Source organism: Sceloporus occidentalis, unplaced genomic scaffold (assembly GCF_023333645.1).
Source record: "Sceloporus occidentalis isolate IW3139 unplaced genomic scaffold, rSceOcc1.0.p SCAF_49, whole genome shotgun sequence".
Classification (NCBI taxonomy): domain Eukaryota; kingdom Metazoa; phylum Chordata; class Lepidosauria; order Squamata; family Phrynosomatidae; genus Sceloporus; species Sceloporus occidentalis.
The window spans coordinates 2,805,032-2,823,729 of record NW_028317029.1 but is presented as its reverse complement, the minus strand read 5'-3'; the positions used below and the strand labels follow the sequence as shown (position 1 = coordinate 2,823,729).

General features: G+C 46.1%; 1 protein-coding gene across 9 annotated transcripts in view; it reads right to left on the bottom strand.

Annotated features, from left to right (window-relative positions):
* LOC149288905 (glutamate receptor 4) overlaps positions 1–18,698 on the bottom strand; it is a 206,348-nt gene that overhangs the window by 51,489 nt on the left and 136,161 nt on the right. The gene's annotated exons all lie outside the window — the stretch shown is intronic.

Here is an 18,698-nt window from a genome sequence, read left to right as displayed (position 1 = left end):
CAGTAGAGACACTGGTCTTGTGTGAGACGACGAGTAACCTCCTGACAACTAAGAGGACTTGAAGTTAGATCGATCCTCATGGGTGACAGAAGCAAAGACCGCGTAATACTCTGCGGCTGTAAGTGGGCAAGAGCCGGATTTCTCAATCTGTGGTCTATTTTTAGGGAAATCGTGATAATGTATTCCAAAATGTCAGGAACCCCTTCCAAGCTAATTCATCTTTTAGATTTTCGGAAAGTCCCAGAGAACTGGTCCAGAAGAACAGTCTCATTCCATTTGGTGGTTCTAGCCTGGCGTCTGAATTCAGTTGACACGCGGGAAAGATGGCGGCAGATGCCATAGCAGCAAAAACCAAACTCCTGCGCCCCCTCCTTCTGTGAGGCAAGGAGGAGGAAACTGGTGACCAGGAGATATGTGCCTGACAGTATGTGTGTATACAGTTTGTATAGCCAGTGTGTGTAAATGTATAGTGCCAGTGTCTTAACCCCTTAAGGACAATGGGCGGTCCCTAAACCCATTGAAAACAATGCATTTTGAGTACATGTATGGGCTTTGTCATTAAGGGGTTAAACAGTACCAGAGTCTACTGTATTGTAGTGCCATTGTGTGTATGTGTCCATAGTGTTAGCCAGTATGTGTGTATGTGTATAAGAGTTTGGTGTTAGCGTGTATGGTGTTGTTTGTGACATTAGCATATGTGTGGTAGTGGTATATAATGGTATATAGTGGTAGTGTGTGTATTTGTGTTAGTATGTGTGTACATGAGCGTAGGATGTTATCATGTGTCTGTTACTGTATGGTGTTAGAGTGTGTAAATGTATGTTAGTGTTTGGCAAGCCTAACACCGGGCTCCAGGAAAATAAAAACATGATTGGGGAAGAAAAGAAGCTTGCTAATAGTAAATTGCTATAATATTATCGTTGGATTGACTCAGCAAAGAACTAAAAGATTGACAGAAAGGAGGTCTAATGGTGTATCCATTATATGCTTGAAAAGCTGCTTAACTATTTTCCAATCAGCCCTGCAATGCAGATATTTTTACTGAGTCATTGTTAATTTCAGCTTGTCGCACAAGGCAAGACAGTCCTTAGTCCTGTCATACCCAACAAAGACCCAAGGAATCCTTAAAAGTAATAACTGTGTAGAGTGGGATTGTCCATATTTAATGTGGAGGGCCATTTGGTAGAAAAAAAAGACTGGCAGAGGACACTATAAATGTTGTGATACAGCACAGCCTATTAACATTTGAAGAAGGATAGAGAAGGTTAGTACCTTAAATTTACTTTATAATTACATTTTGGGCACAGCTTTGCTTTGTATTAAAAAACAATTTTATTGTGATTAAGGGAGTAATATTTAGACTTGCGCATTCGTCTTCGGGCGAACATGTAAACGAGCACGAAGAGGCCGTTTTTTTGTTCGTGCCGAAGACACGCCGAAGAGAATACAGTGCCGGCAAAACGTAGGAGAAGACGAAGACTCCCAACCACGAAGAATCGACGAAACAGGAGTAAGCTGATCCTCGTCTCTCCAATCAGCTCACTCTTGTGACGTCACGCTAAGGGTCTCGTCCAATGCCTGTGCTGCTGTTTTTTGAATTCTGAAGGCGCCTTTATAAGACCAGAGCTTGCCTGAGAGATCCATTCATTTTTCGCTGTGACTGCTTTGGCAACACTGCTGTGCTGCATCCGAGCGTTACAGAGAGATTGTTCTGTTCTGTGTGAGACTGGTAAGCCTTAGCCTGCCATTTCTCACAGTGTACTTCATCCTCACTTCAGTTGTACTGAATTAATAATATTTAATAATAATAATTTTATTAATTTAATCATTTTTTTTTATTTAATTTGTCTGTCATCAACTGTGTAGTGCTGTTGAGTTGACAGTGCACCCAGTGCCTCACTGGTACTGGGGTGCCCTTGCACTGGGCTGGCACTAGTGCCTACTCCCTGTCCTGCTTAAATAAATTAAATAATAGAATTTATAAATAATTGAATAGAATATATTATTAATAATTGAATACATATAAAATGATATATATATTTGTCAGTTACATATACTATAGTAATAGTATACTAGTGTAGTGTACTGTAGACATTCAAGACATCTACTAGTGTCTAATCTAAAATCAGTAATATTAATAATGAATAATTGAATACATTATAAAATTATATATATATTTGTCAGTTATATATACTATAGTTTGTAATAGTATACTAGTGTAGAGTGTACTGTAGACATTCAAGACATCTACTAGTGTCTAATCTAAAATCATTAATATCAATAATTCTATAATTCTTATCTTAATAGTTAATTAAATTAGCTATAAATAAAATTAATAATTAATAATTACTACTAGCTTATAGGTCAGCTAATCTTATTAGTACTGGTGCTGCAGCTCTAAAGTTTGTGCTTTGTTTTAGCAACAGCAAGAGATCAAGTCAATTCTTCTTAATTAATAATATTTCATTTTATTTCATTTGTTTTGCTCACCTCAGTCCATCAGTGAAGTGAACTTGTTGGGCTAGTGAGTGCAGCCGCATAAGTGCTGTGTTTTTTTTTGATCAGCAAGCAGTGACGTTAACAGTTTTGCAAAGATTTTCTCATTTATTTTACATTTTATTTCAATTTTATTAAAAGTACCCTTAGTGTTTTGCTCACCTCAGTCCATCAGTGAAGTGAACTTGTTGGGCTAGTGAGTGCAGCCGCATAAGTGCTGTGTGTCATGATTAACTCATATAACGTAGTGGATGCATGGAAGGGTAACCCAGCAGAGGTGGTTAGTTTCTTTGTTTAAGCATTCAATGAGTTAATCTGAGGTTGATTTAATGTGTTTCTTTGTGAATGCCCTCTGTATCTGCTCTGGCTAGAGGTGTCATCTTCCCAAAGGACCCCTGTGGTGATTCATGGCCTAACAGATAAGGACCCTGAGTTATAGGAATTCCATTCCTATCTTAAGTGGGGGGTTTCCATCACCTTTACCCCACCATAACTTATTGGCACATCAAAGATGGGACCCGATTCTTGGGGATGGTGTCATATAATCAGTCATGTGGTCAGAGGGGCGTTTGCTTGCAAAAGTCTGATTTAGGGACAAAGCAGCGACCTCAAAGCAGAACTCCATGATATACTCTGATCGGAACAACATCGTAAGAAACCATCTGGACTTAAGGAGTTCCCACAGGCCTACTTATTGGAGAAACTCGTGAGTGAGGGTCCTGTGTTTAAGTCCCTTTGTTTTTAAGAACTGTTTGCTGTTTTACTTTTATTTTGTATGTCTTGTTTTTGTAATTCTGGCACTGTGTAATCTTTGTCTTTTTGTTATTAAAATATTCATAATCTAAGTCTGTCTTTGGGCTCTAGTATCGATATCCACGAACCCTAAGAGAGGATAACACGTTACCATATTGTTATTAAGTTCTACAGGATATATATATATATATGTTAGTTGCCCGGGGTGGGTTGATATATATATAGAGATAAAGGTTCTAATTCGGATTTCTCACGAATCCGGTATCAAAATCGTGAGTGGTGGCAGACTACCTGGGGGGATACAGGCAGGATTTGGGGGTTAATTTGGTATAGCTTATGCCTTGTTAAGGGGTCAAGTTAGTAAATCCAGAGGCCTGGTGCTATTAACCCCTTCATGCCCACGCCCTCCACACAGTCACGGCTTGGCAAGTAGTCCTGACCGTGACACTGTGTGTTTCAGCAAGCAGTGAAGCTAACTGTTTTGCTGTGGCATTTTATTTTATTTCTAATTTCTTTTTAAATGGATACTCCTTTTGGGACTAAGGAGGGACAAGCTCCATCTACCGCCACCACCACCACCACCAGCACCACCACCAGTTCTAAGATGCAGCCTTTGCTTCAGTCTAGTCGGCCAAGTAGGCCGAGCTCTCGCTTATCATTTGGGGAAGCATTGCTTGAAGGATCATCAAGTAAAGGAAAGGCACCAAAAGCAGGCAGTAGTAGTGCGGTTAGGCCCACAAGCTCTATGGTTTTTTACGGAAATCCTAAAGCACCAGAAGCACGTTCAAAGTTAAAGGGTAGCACAACTAGTACTTCTACTAGCCCAGTGAGTAAAAAGAAGTGCCTTTTGCCCCAAGCAGCATCTTCCCCATCCACAAGCAGCATGCAAGGTACCAAGCAGAGCCAAATTAGCAGCAAGACTCAGAGGGGTCCCAAACCAAAGCGATCTCATTCCTTCGTAGGGAAAACCACCACCACCACCACCACCCCCGCCTCTACCACCACTAGTGCTGCGCCTACTGTTCCCACCACCGGTACCGCCACGCCACGTCCTCCTAGTACCTCTAGCAAGCCACCAAGTCCTTACAATATTTTTGTAAAGACAGTTAGAGAGAGGGCTACACATAGTGGAACTCCACCTAGCAAGGTAGCAGAGGAGCCTGAGACTGAGAGGCCAAGTGCAGAGTCTGTTCTTCCTGCTCGCACTACTACTAGTCACGAGTCTCACGACGATATCAGTCTTAGCTCCAGCCTAGCACGAATTCCATTCGATCTGGCTAATGAAGAACTAGACTATGAGCCAGAGGAAGTAGAGGAGATGAGTGGTCAGGAATCAGATTCCTCAGGGAGCAGTGTCCAAATGACTAGTGCACAATTTTCCCCTGAGCCTCCACCTTCTCTGCTACGATCATCACCATCACCACCACCAGCAGCAGCAAAACCTAGCAAATCTAAAGTTAAAGCAATTAGCAGTCCCACCATGGCCAGTACTTTTACCACCAGTCCCACCACCACTAGTTCTGCCTCTGTTCATCCACCCCGAGCAGTAGGAGCAGCACCCAAGGCACACTCCAAGGCTATGTGCGCCCCAATTTGGGAGCACTTTGAAAATGTTGAAGAAGGGCGCTATGGAAAGTGCAAACATTGTGGGAAGCTAATAAGCAGAGGGAAAGTGTCTGGCCATTTTACCAGTGCTAGCATGAAGCATCACCTCAGCACTCAACACAACGCTGTGCTATTGGGGAAAGATGCAGAAGTAAAACTTAGTGCAGGCGGCATAGCTGGTGGCCGTGGAAAAACCCCAACAGCTTCTTCTTCTGAGCCAATAGCAGCAGCAGCTAGTGCTGGCAGCCAGAGACCAAGGCAGGTTGGAGCACTGCATGTCCAGCCCACCCTGGAACAATTTGTGGCATTCCAATCCAAAAGGTCAATGCCCAAACAGCAGGCCAATAAAGTAACGCGACTGATTGGTCAGTTAATTGCTGTTGGAGGGGCATCCTTCTCTATGATCGAAGGGGAGCCTTTCAAACAATTGATGGCGGCTGTGGCTCCACAATATACAGTTCCTTCACGTTCCACTTTCAGCAGGAACATTGTCCCCTCATTGTATCGGTCCTGTGTTGCAGCAGTGAAAGAGGAGCTTTCCAAGGCTGGTGGTCAGTCTGTTCATTTCACAACAGATTTGTGGAGTGCACCTAGTGGGCAGCATGCCTTTCTTTCTTTGACAGCACACTGGTGGCAGCCCGGTGTGCCCAAGGAAGCTGCTGCAGCAGGCTACCGATCATTCCTTCTCCAAGCACACTTCCCAAAATATTCTGCATGCGATGAGGAAAATGTTTAGCCTTTGGGTGGGAGCAGAGGCAGGCACCAATGTTGAAGTTGGTTTTGTGGTAACTGACGGAGGTGCCAATATGGTGAAAGCGCTGCGAGATGGTCATATTGTTCGTGTGCGCTGTGCAGCCCACATCATCCATCTTGTAGTGAAGGCAGCAATGTCAGAAGGAACTAATGTGGCAGCAGTAGTTCTGTCCCCCGCTGCAGAAAGATCACTGGGCACTAGACTTGTGCATTCGTCTTCGGGCGAACATGAAAACGAGCACGAAGAGGCCGGTTTTTTGTTCGTTCCGAAGGAACGTAGAACAGAATACAGTGCCGGCAAACCGTAGGCGAAGACGAAGACTCACAATCACGAAGAATCGAAGATTCTTCGTGATCGTCTTCGTTTTTGCCGCGAAACCGCCAAAATTTCAAACAGGAGTGAGCTGATCCTCGTCTGTCCAATCAGCTCACTCTTGTGACGTAACGCTAAGGGTCTCGTCCAATGCCTGTGCTGCTGTTTTTTGAATTCTGAAGGCGCCTTTATAAGACCAGAGCTTGCCTGAGAGATCCATTCATTTTTCGCTGTGACTGCTTTGGCAACACTGCTGTGCTGCATCCGAGCGTTACAGAGAGAGATTGTTCTGTTCTGTGTGAGACTGGTAAGCCTTAGCCTGCCATTTCTCACTGTGTACTTCATCCTCACTTCAGTGCTACTTAATTAATATATTTAATAATAATAATTTGATTAATTTAATTTTTTTAAAATTAATTTGTCATCAACTTTAGTGTAAGTGCTGTTGAGTTGACAGTGCACCCAGTGCCTCAGTGGCACTGGGGTGCCCTTGCCCTGGGCTGGCACTAGTGCCTATTGCCTGTCCTGCTTAAATAAATTAAATAGAATTTATAAATTACAATTTAATAGAATCTATAATTTAATAGTTCATTATAATATTATATATATATATATATATTTGTCAGTCATATATATATATATACTATAGTATACTAGTGTAGAGTGTACTGTAGACATTCATCTACTAGTGTCTAATTTAAAATCAGTAATATTAATTAATATAATTAATAATTGAATTCATTATAAAATTATATATATATTTGTCAGTTATAGTTAGTAATAGTATACTAGTGTAGAGTGTACTGTAGACATTCAGAACATCTACTAGTGTCTAATCTAAAATCAGTAATATCAATAATTCTCTAATTCTTTCTTATCTTAATAGTTAATTAAATTAGCTATAAATAAAAGTAATAATATTAATTAATTACTACTAGCGTATAGTTCAGCTAATCTTATTAGTACTGGTGCTGCAGCTCTATAGTTTGTGCTTTGTTATAGCAACAGTAAGAGACCAAGTCAATTTTTCTTAATTAATCTTTCATTTTATTTCATTTGTTTTGCTCACCTCAGTCCATCAGTGAAGTGAACTTGTTGGGCTAGTGAGTGCAGCCGCATAAGTGCTGTGTTTTTTTTTGATCAGCAAGCAGTGACGTTAACTGTTTTGCAAAGATTTTCTCATTTATTTTACATTTTATTTCAATTTTATTAAAAGTACCCTTAGTGTTTTGCTCACCTCAGTCCATCAGTGAAGTGAACTTGTTGGGCTAGTGAGTGCAGCAAGCAGTGAAGATAACTGTTTTGCTGTGACATTTTATTTTATTTCTAATTCTTTTCAAGAAAAATTGACTGTGACGAGCTGTACTAAGCAAAGCTTCAAGCTACTAGCTGTAGTACTAAAATAATTCTAATCTTCTTTAATCTTAATCTATAATATATTATAAATAATAATATTCTAATTCATAATCTATAATATAAGTAATTCTAATTCTAAATTCTAATTCATAATCTAGATTCTTCTATCTATAATACATAATATATAAGTAAATTAGTTCTAATCTATTAATATTATATAACTTAATATTAATTAATAAATCATATACTGAATCTGATTTAACCTCACTTTAGCTTAGTGGGTTTGAGAGCGTCTGCCTAGAGGTAGACTTATAGTAAGGAAATATAGCTTTAGGCTAGCATAGTGGTAGGCTAAGCTCTTAGGCCCGTGTAAATTCAAATTAAAAATAAAATACTGCTAGTTATTAAATAGTTAATCTTGAGTTAATAATTTCAATAACTTTAGGATTTTGGCAGATTGCACACAGCACAGTGCAGTAGTGCATAGTTTTACTTTTTAAGCAGTAGCACTGAAGAGAACTTCCTCTAATTTTTTTGTCTTTAATTCGTTTTTCCTTTTTTTTATTTTTATTTTTTTTTTTTTTTTTTTATAGTTTTTTAAACACTACACTACACTACACTACACTACACACACAACACAAAATTTGAAATGGATCCTCCTTTTGGGACTAAGGAGGGACAAGCTCCATCTACCACCACCACCACCACCACCACCAGCACCACCACCAGCACCACCACCAGCTCTAAGATGCAGCCTTTGCGTCAGTCTAGTCGGCCAAGTAGGCCAAGCTCTCGCTTATCATTTGGGGAAGCATTGCTTGAAGGATCATCAAGTAAAGGAAAGGCACCAAAAGCAGGCAGTAGTAGTGCGGCTAGGCCCACAAGCTCTATGGTTTTTTACGGAAAGCCTAAAGCACCAGAAGCACGTTCAAAGTTAAAGGGTAGCACAAGTAGTACCAGCCCAGTGACTAAAAAGAAGTGCCTTTTGCCCCAAGCAGCATCTTCCCCATCCACCAGCAGCATGCAAGGTACCAAGCAGAGCCAAATTAGCAGCAAGACTCAGAGGGGTCCCAAACCAAAGCGATCTCATTCCTTTGTAGGGAAAACCACCACCACCACCACCCCCGCCTCTACCACCACTAGTGCTGCGCCTACTGTTCCCACTGGTACCGCCACGCCATGTCCTCCTAGTACCTCTAGCAAGCCACCAAGTCCTTACAAAATTTTTGTAAAGACAGTTAGAGAGAGGGCTACACATAGTGGAACTCCACCTAGCGAGGTAGCAGAGGAGCCTGAGACTGAGAGGCCAAGTGCAGAGTCTATTCTTCCTGCTCGCACTACTACTAGTCACGAGTCTCACGACGATATCAGTCTTAGCTCCAGCCTAGCAGGAATTCCATTCGATCTGGCTAATGAAGAGCTAGACTATGAGCCAGAGGAAGTAGAGGAGATGAGTGGTCAGGAATCAGATTCCTCAGGGAGCAGTGTCCAAATGACTAGTGCACAATTTTCCCCTGAGCCTCCACCTTCTCCGCTACGATCATCACCATCACCACCACCAGCAGCAGCAGCAAAACCTAGCAAATCTAAAGCAATTAGCAGTCCCACTATGGCCAGTACTGTTACCACCAGTCCCACCACCACTAGTTCTGCCTCTGTTCATCCACCCCGAGCAGTAAGAGCAGCACCCAAGGCACACTCCAAGGCTATGCGCGCCCCAATTTGGGAGCACTTTGAAAATGTTGAAGAAGGGCGCTATGGAAAGTGCAAACATTGTGGGAAGCTAATAAGCAGAGGGAAAGTGTCTGGCCATTTTACCAGTGCTAGCATGAAGCATCACCTCAGCACTCAACACAACGCTGTGCTATTGGGGAAAGATGCAGAGGTAAAACTTAGTGCAGGCAGCATAGCTGGTGGCCGTGGAAAAACCCCAACAGCTTCTTCTTCTGAGCCAATAGCAGCAGCAGCAGCAGCAGCAGCAACTAGTGCTGGCAGCCAGAGACCAAGGCAGGTTGGAGCACTGCATGCCCAGCCCACCCTGGAAGAATTTGGGGCATTCCACTCCAAGAGAACGATGCCCAAACAGCAGGCCAATAAAGTAACGCGACTTATTGGTCAGTTCATTGCTGTTGGAGGGGCATCCTTCTCCATGATTGAAGGGGAGCCTTTCAAACAATTGATGGCGGCTGTGGCTCCACAATACACAGTTCCATCACGTTCCACTTTCAGCAGGAACATTGTCCCCTCGCTGTATCGGTCCTGTGTTGCAGCAGTGAAAGAGGAGCTTTCCAAGGCTGCTGGTCAGTGTGTTCATTTCACTACAGATTTGTGGAGTGCACCTAGCGCCCAGCATGCCTTTCTTTCTTTGACAGCACACTGGTGGCAGCCCGGTGTGTCTAAGGAAGTTGCTGCAGCAGGCTACCGATCATTCCTTCTCCATGCAGAAGTGATGGATGAAAAGCACACTTCCCAAAATATTCTGCATGCGATTAGGAAAATGTTTAGCCTTTGGGTGGGAGCAGAGGCGGGCACCAATGTTGAAGTTGGTTTTGTGGTAACTGACGGAGGTGCCAATATGGTGAAAGCGCTGCGAGATGGTCATATTGTTGGTGTGCGCTGTGCAGCCCACATCATCCATCTTGTAGTGAAGGCAGCAATGTCAGAAGGAACTAATGTGGCAGCAGTAGTTCTGTCCCGCTGCAGAAAGATCGCTGGGCACTTTCACCATAGTGTTAAGGCTAGCCAACTTTTGAGGGAAGAGCAAGAGAGGTCTGGTCTTCCCGTACACTGCCTACGTCAGGATGTCAGTACACGGTGGAACTCCACGTTAGACATGCTAGAGAGGATTTTGGAGCAGCAGAGGGCAATCCATAATCTTGCCTCAGAGCACAATATTGGGATTACCTCTCCATTGAATAGGGAGGATTGGACAGTGATCGCCCAGCTAGTGGCAGTCCTTAAACCATTCAGGGATGCCACAGAAAATTTAAGCTCAAACACTGCCAGTCTGGCCCAGGTAATCCCAGTGTTCTCCCATCTAGGCAGCAAGATGGATGTGTTCCTTGGAAACCGTGAGGCTGTTCAAGGTGGCACTCTACATCCTGACGTAGCAGCCATAGTCAGGAAGCTGAAGGATCTGCTAAAAGTACACCTTCGCAAGCGAATGGAAGAGAGTCCCGAAATGATGCTAGCGTGCCTTTGTGATCCAAGAATTAAGGGAAAGCTAGCTTTGAAATTCAATGTTCTCAGTAGCTACCGGGAGCAATTGGTCAACAAGGTGCGTGACTGGCAGCGTAAAATGGGAATGCTGTCCGAGGAGGGTGAGGTGCAGGAGGAGGAAGAGATGATGTGGTCTGCTACCCCTAGCAGCAGCATCAGCAGCAGTGCCACAAGCAGCACAACACAGCTGAGTGGAGCAGCTGCGTTTTGGGAAGAGGCACTTGGCAGTATAGTTGGACCATCTGACAGAGCTAGCAGCAGAAAGGAGAGTAGTGCTGCTGAAATGGTCAAACTTTACCTCTGTGAAGTTCCTTCTGCTCCTAATGTTGATCCTCTTAGCTACTGGGATGAAAAGAAGAGTGTGTGGCCTGCACTCTCATGGGTTGCGCAGCAGCTTCTATCATGTCCGCCAACCACTGTTCAAAGTGAGCGCGTGTTTTCTATGACTGGAAACATACTGAGTCCACAGCGCTCACGCATGGCACCTCATCTGATGGAGCAGATTGCCTTTCTTAAATTCAATCTGCCCAAATTGGGTTACCCAGCTCTTAGCTTGGAAAGTTAAATTTTTTCTCTCTAATGTTTAAGGTAGTTTCTCCCCCTGGTTGCACTTGCTGCGGTGTGGCAATGCCTGCTACCTCCGCTGGTGTAGCCAATTTACGCTAGGGCCTAGTGTCTGAGCTCTGTAAGTCCGCTCCCAAACGCCTAGGACTGACAGTCTTTGGATGCTTTGCCCTGGGGTGAAACAGGTGAGTGGGTCGTCAATTGCCCACTCATTCACCTTTTTCCGTTTCCAACGCTGCTGCTGGTGGTGGTGCCAGTATCTTTTGCCAGTTCGCTTCCTGGCTGAAATCATGCCTCAGATGTCCCTAATGGAAAGGGTAGTTTCTCCCCCCTGGTTGCACTTGCTGCGGTGTGGCAACGCCTGCTACCTCCGCCGGTGTAGCTAGCTTATGCTAGGGCCTTGTGTCTGAGTTCTGTAGGTCTGCTCCCAAACGCCAAGGACTGACAGTGCTTGGATGCTTTGCCCTGGGGTGAAACAGGTGAGCGGGTCGTCAATTGCCCACTCATTCGCCTTTCCCAATTCTGCTGCTGCTGGTGGTGGTGCCAGTGTCTCTCTTCAATGCCAGTTCGCTTCCTGGCTAGTGTCATGCCTCGAATGTCCCTGATGGTAAGGGTAGTTTCTCCCCCCTGGTTGCACTTGCTGCGGTGTGGCAACGCCTGCTACCTCCGCCGGTGTAGCCAGCTTACGCTAGGGCCTTGTGTCTGAGTTCTGTAGGTCTGCTCCCAAACGCCAAGGACTGACAGTGCTTGGATGCTTTGCCCTGGGGTGAAACAGGTGAGCGGGTCGTCAATTGCCCACTCATTCGCCTTTCCCAATTCTGCTGCTGCTGGTGGTGGTGCCAGTGTCTCTCTTCAATGCCAGTTCGCTTCCTGGCTAGTGTCATGCCTCGAATGTCCCTGATGGTAAGGGTAGTTTCTCCCCCCTGGTTGCACTTGTTGCGGTGTGGCAACGCCTGCTACCTCCGCCGGTGTAGCCAGCTTACGCTAGGGCCTTGTGTCTGAGTTCTGTAGGTCTGCTCCCAAACGCCAAGGACTGACAGTGCTTGGATGCTTTGCCCTGGGGTGAAACAGGTGAGCGGGTCGTCAATTGCCCACTCATTCGCCTTTCCCAATTCTGCTGCTGCTGGTGGTGGTGCCAGTGTCTCTCTTCAATGCCAGTTCGCTTCCTGGCTAGTGTCATGCCTCGAATGTCCCTGATGGTAAGGGTAGTTTCTCCCCCCTGGTTGCACTTGTTGCGGTGTGGCAACGCCTGCTACCTCCGCCGGTGTAGCCAGCTTACGCTAGGGCCTTGTGTCTGAGTTCTGGAAGTCCGCTCCCAAACGCCAAGGACTGACAGTTTTTGGATGCTTTGCCCTGGGGTGAAACAGGTGAGCGGGTCGTCAATTGCCCACTCATTCGCCTTTTCCAATGCTGCTGCTGCTGCTGCTGCTGCTGGTGGTGGTGCCAGTGTCTCTTCTCTGCCAGTTCGCTTCCTGGCTAGTGTCATGCCTCAAATGTCCCTTATGGTAAGGGCAGTTTCTCCCCCCTGGTTGCACTTGCTGCGGTGTGGCAACGCCTGCTACCTCCGCCAATGTAGCCAGCTTACGCTAGGGCCTTGTGTCTGAGCTCTGGAAGTCCGCTCCCAAACGCCAAGGACTGACAGTGTTTGGATGCTTTGCTCTGGGGTGAAACAGGTGAGTGGGTCGCCAATTGCCCACTCATTCGCCTTTCCCAATTCTGCTGCTGCTGCTGGTGGTGGTGCCAGTGTCTCTTCGATGCCAGTTCGCTTCCTGGCTAGTGTCATGAATCAAATGTCCCTAATGGTAAGGGCAGTTTCTCCCCCCTGGCTGCCTCTGTCTGCGGTGTGGCAACGCCTGCTACCTCCGCCGGAGTGGCCAGCTTACGCTAGGGCCTTGTGTCTGAGCTCTGGAAGTCTGCTGCCAAACGTCTAAGACTGACAGTGTTTGGGTGCTTTGCCCTGGGGTGAAACAGGTGAGTGGGTCGCCAATTGCCCACTCATTCGCCTTTCCCATTTTTCAATGCTGCTGCTGGTGGTGGTGGTGGTGCCAGCATCTCTTCTCTGCCAGTTCGCTTCCTGGCTAGAGTCATGCCCAAAATGTCCCTAGTGGTAAGGGCAGTTTCTCCCCTCTGGCTGCGTCTGTTTGCGGTGTGGCAACGCCTGCTACCTCCGCCGGAGTGGCCAGCTTACGCTAGGGCCTTGTGTCTGAGCTCTGGAAGTCTGCTGCCAAACGTCTAAGACTGACAGTGTTTGGGTGCTTTGCCCTGGGGTGAAACAGGTGAGCGGGTCGCCAATTGCCCTCTCATTCGCCTTTCCAATTTTTCAATGCTGCTGGTGGTGGTGGTGGTGGTGGTGGTGGTGGTGCCAGCATCTCTTCTCTGCCAGTTCGCTTCCTGGCTAGAGTCATGCCCAAAATGTCCCTAATTGTAAGGGCAGTTTCTCCTCCCTGGCTGCCTCTGTCTGCGGTGTGGCAACGCCTGCTACCTCCGCCGGAGTGGCCAGCTTACGCTAGGGCCTTGTGTCTGAGCTCTGGAAGTCTGCTGCCAAACGTCTAAGACTGACAGTGTTTGGGTGCTTTGCCCTGGGGTGAAACAGGTGAGCGGGTCGCCAATTGCCCTCTCATTCGCCTTTCCAATTTTTCAATGCTGCTGGTGGTGGTGGTGGTGGTGGTGGTGCCAGCATCTCTTCTCTGCCAGTTCGCTTCCTGGCTAGAGTCATGCCCAAAATGTCCCTAATTGTAAGGGCAGTTTCTCCCCCCTGGCTGCCTCTGTCTGCGGTGTGGCAACGCCTGCTACCTCCGCCGGAGTGGCCAGCTTACGCTAGGGCCTTGTGTCTGAGCTCTGGAAGTCTGCTGCCAAACGTCTAAGACTGACAGTGTTTGGGTGCTTTGCCCTGGGGTGAAACAGGTGAGTGGGTCGCCAATTGCCCACTCATTCGCCTTTTCAATGCTGCTGCTGGTGGTGGTGCCAGCATCTCTTCTCTGCCAGTTCGCTTCCTGGCTAGTGTCATGCCTCAAATGTCCCTAATTGTAAGGGCAGTTTCTCCCCCCTGGCTGCCTCTGTCTGCGGTGTGGCAACGCCTGCTACCTCCGCCGGAGTGGCCAGCTTACGCTAGGGCCTTGTGTCTGAGCTCTGGAAGTCTGCTGCCAAACGTCTAAGACTGACAGTGTTTGGGTGCTTTGCCCTGGGGTGAAACAGGTGAGCGGGTCGCCAATTGCCCTCTCATTCGCCTTTCCAATTTTTCAATGCTGCTGGTGGTGGTGGTGGTGGTGGTGGTGCCAGCATCTCTTCTCTGCCAGTTCGCTTCCTGGCTAGAGTCATGCCCAAAATGTCCCTAATTGTAAGGGCAGTTTCTCCCCCCTGGCTGCCTCTGTCTGCGGTGTGGCAACGCCTGCTACCTCCGCCGGAGTGGCCAGCTTACGCTAGGGCCTTGTGTCTGAGCTCTGGAAGTCTGCTGCCAAACGTCTAAGACTGACAGTGTTTGGGTGCTTTGCCCTGGGGTGAAACAGGTGAGTGGGTCGCCAATTGCCCACTCATTCGCCTTTTCAATGCTGCTGCTGGTGGTGGTGCCAGCATCTCTTCTCTGCCAGTTCGCTTCCTGGCTAGAGTCATGCCCAAAATGTCCCTAATGGTAAGGGCAGTTTCTCCCCCCTGGCTGCCTCTGTTTGCGGTGTGGCAACGCCTGCTACCTCCGCCGGAGTGGCCAGCTTACGCTAGGGCCTTGTGTCTGAGCTCTGGAAGTCTGCTGCCAAACGTCTAAGACTGACAGTGTTTGGGTGCTTTGCCCTGGGGTGAAACAGGTGAGCGGGTCGCCAATTGCCCACTCATTTGCCTTTCCCATTTCCTTTTCCATTTCATTATTTTCCTTCTGATACACAACCAACCAAACATAACACACACAATAACACATATAACACATATAACACACAGTGACATCACACATAACACACATACACACACACTTACAATGCACAAAACACAAGGACCTTTTCCTTGTTATTTGCCCTGGCCTTCACTCACTAATAGCATTACATTAACACTATAACTCACACTTCACCCTATAACATTTTTCCATCCACATACCTGCCAACAGACCCAACTTTTTCAGGGACAGTCCTGCTTTTTTCCAGTCCTGTCCCATCTAATTTAGCTAAACTAGGTATGCAAAATGCAAATACACATAGGTAGTTATAGCTCGGTAGGTAACGCTACTATAAACATTTAATAAATATAATCAAGTACTAAATAATAAATCTAACTTTAAAATACATTTAAATAAACCCCTATTTTTTTTAAAAAAAAACCATTAAAATTAAATTATTATTATTTAGACATAATCCATCTTTAACCAAACCAGTGCACTGCTACTAATCTTAAACATAACCGTACATTAACCCTAAGCTATTTTTTAGTTCTTGTCCAACATTTTTCCATCAGCATACCTGCCAACACACCCAAGATTTTGGTGGACAGTCCTGCTATTTTCCAGTCCTGTCCAATAAGTAAGTTGGGTTGTTGCAAAGTATGCCATTGTAAATAGGTAGCAAATGTTAGGCATGTAAAGTGGTCCAAAATCAATTTAAAAATGTAAAATATTCCCTATTCTTTTATTAAACATCTATGGACAGTACACCTCGGTATGTGTGTGCAACTCTATTGGTCGTTTCGGCAGGGGGCTCGCCTGCCATCAACGAATGAAGTGCATTCTGCAGTTCTGCAATTCACTCGTTGATGCCAGACCAGCCCCCTGCCGAAACGACCAATAGAGCTGCACACACGTACCTTCACGGCAGCTGCTGCTGCTGTGATGTGTTATTAACCCCGTATTAACCCCTGCTAGGCAACCAGGAGGAAAACGAAGATTAAACGAGCACGAAGAATGTCCGCGAATATTCGCCCGAAGAGAAGACAGGAACGGGCGAATATTCGCGGAATACGAAGATTTTTTTTCCCCGAAGACGAGCACGAAGACGAACACGAAGAGCCCCCTGGTGCCCAAGTCTACTGGGCACTTTCACCATAGTGGTAAGGCTAGCCAACTTTTGAGGGAAGAGCAAGAGAGGTCAGGTCTTCCCGTACACTGCCTACGTCAGGATGTCAGTACACGGTGGAACTCCACGTTAGACATGCTGGAGAGGATTTTGGAGCAGCAGAGGGCAATCCATAATCTTGCCTCAGAGCACAATATTGGGATTACATCTCCATTGAATAGGGAGGATTGGACAGTGATCGCCCAGCTAGTGGCAGTCCTTAAACCATTCAGGGATGCCACAGAAAATGTAAGCTCAAACACTGCCAGTCTGGCCCAGGTAATCCCAGTGTTCTCCCATCTAGGCAGCAAGATGGATGTGTTCCTTGAAAACCGTGAGGCTGTTCAAGGTGGCACTCTACATCCTGACGTAGCAGCCATAGTCAGGAAGCTGAAGGATCTGCTAAAAGTACACCTTCGCAAACGCATGGAAGAGAGTCCCGAAATTATGCTAGTGTGCCTTTGCGATCCACGAATTGAGGGAAAGCTAGCTTTGAAATTCAATGTTCTCAGTAGCTACCGGGAGCAATTGGTCAACAAGGTGCGTGACTGGCAGCGTAAAATGGGAATGCTGTCCGAGGAGGGAGAGGTGCAGGAGGAGGAAGAGATGATGTGGTCTGCTACTCCTAGCAGCAGCATCAGCAGCAGTGCCACAAGCAGCACAACACAGCTGAGTGGAGCAGCTTCATTTTGGGAAAGGCACTTGGGAGTATAGTTGGACCATCTGACAGAGCTAGCAGCAGAAAGGAGAGTAGTGCTGCTGAAATGGTCAAACTTTACCTCTGTGAAGTTCCTTCTGCACCTAATGTTGATCCTCTTAGCTACTGGGATGAAAAGAAGAGTGTGTGGCCTGCACTCTCATGGGTTGCGCAGCAGCTTCTATCATGTCCACCAACCACTGTTCAAAGTGAGCGCGTGTTTTCTATGACTGGAAACATACTGAGTCCACAGCGCTCACGCATGGCACCTCATCTGATGGAGCAGATTGCCTTTCTTAAATTCAATCTGCCTAAATTGGGTTACCCAGCTCTTAGCTTGGAAAGTTAATTTTCTTTCTCTAATGTTTAAGGTAGTTTCTCCCCCTGGTTGCACGTGTTTGTGGTGTGGCAACATCTGCTACTTCCGCCGGTGTAGCCAATTTACGCTAGGGCCTAGTGTCTGAGTTCTGGAAGTCCGCTCCCAAACGCCATGGACTGACAGACTTTCATGCTTTGCCCTGGGGTGAAACAGGTGAGCGGGTCGTCAATTGCCCACTCATTCGCCTTTCCCAATGCTGCTGCTGCTAGTTGTGGTGCCAGCTTCTCTTCAATGCCAGTTCCCTTCCTGGCTAGTGTCATGCCTCAAATGTCCCTAATGGTAAGGGCAGTTTCTCCCCCCTGGCTGCGTCTGTTTGCGGTGTGGCAACGCCTGCTACCTCCGCCGGAGTGGCCAGCTTACGCTAGGGCCTTGTGTCTGAGCTCTGGAAGTCTGCTGCCAAACGCCAAGGACTGACAGTTGTTTGGATGCTTTGCTCTGGGGTGAAACAGGTGAGCGGGTCGCCAATTGCCCACTCATTCGCCTTTTCCATTTTTCAATGCTGCTGGTGGTGGTGCCAGCATCTCTTCTCTGCCAGTTCGCTTCCTGGCTAGAGTCATGCCCAAAATGTCCCTAATGGTAAGGGCAGTTTCTCCCCCCTGGCTGCTAGTGCACATAGGTATAGCTGGGTAGGGTAGCACTACAACATTAAATAAATATAATAAAGTAAAATATAATAAATATAACTTTAAAATAAAATTCAATAAACCCATTAAAATTAAAATTTAATTATTATTTAGACATAATACATCTTTAACCAAAACAGTGCACTGCTAATAATTTTAAAAAAAAACGTACATTAACCCTAAGCTTTTTTTTAGTTCTTGTCCAACATTTTTCCATTCGCATACCTGCCAACACACCCAACATTTTTGTGGACAGTCCTGCTTTTTTCCAGTCCTGTCCAGTAAAAGTTGGGTTGTTGCAAAGTATTCCATTATAAATAGGTAGCAAATGTTAGGCATGTATTACAAGTGGTCCAAAATCAATTAAAAAATTTAAAATAATCCCTATTCTTTTATTAAACATCTATGGATGTGTGACTGTGTATGATAAAAAGGAGGCCAAGTTCCTTGGAGCATTTGTCTAGGTCATTTTGTGTACAGTACACTTCGGTACGTGTGTGCAACTCTATTGGTCGTTTCGGCAGGGGGCTCGCCTGCCATCAACGAATGAGATGCATTCTGCAGTTCTGCAATTCATTTGTTGATGCCAGACCAGCCCCCTTCCGGCGACCACACGTACCTTCACGGCGCGAACGCATCTGCTGCTGCTGCTCCGATGTGTTCTTAACCCCGTATTAACCCCTGCTACGCAGCTGGGAGAAAACAAAGATGAAACGAGCACGAAGAATGGCCACGAATATTCGCCCGAAAAGAAGACAGGAACGGGCGAACATTTGCGGAATACGAAGGTTTTTTTTTCTCCGAGGACGAGTACCAAGACGAACACGAAGAGCCCCCTGGTGCCCAAGTCTAGTAATATTATAACTGAATATATATTTTTCATTGATAAAAAAGGTTATGCTTCTGTTCACAA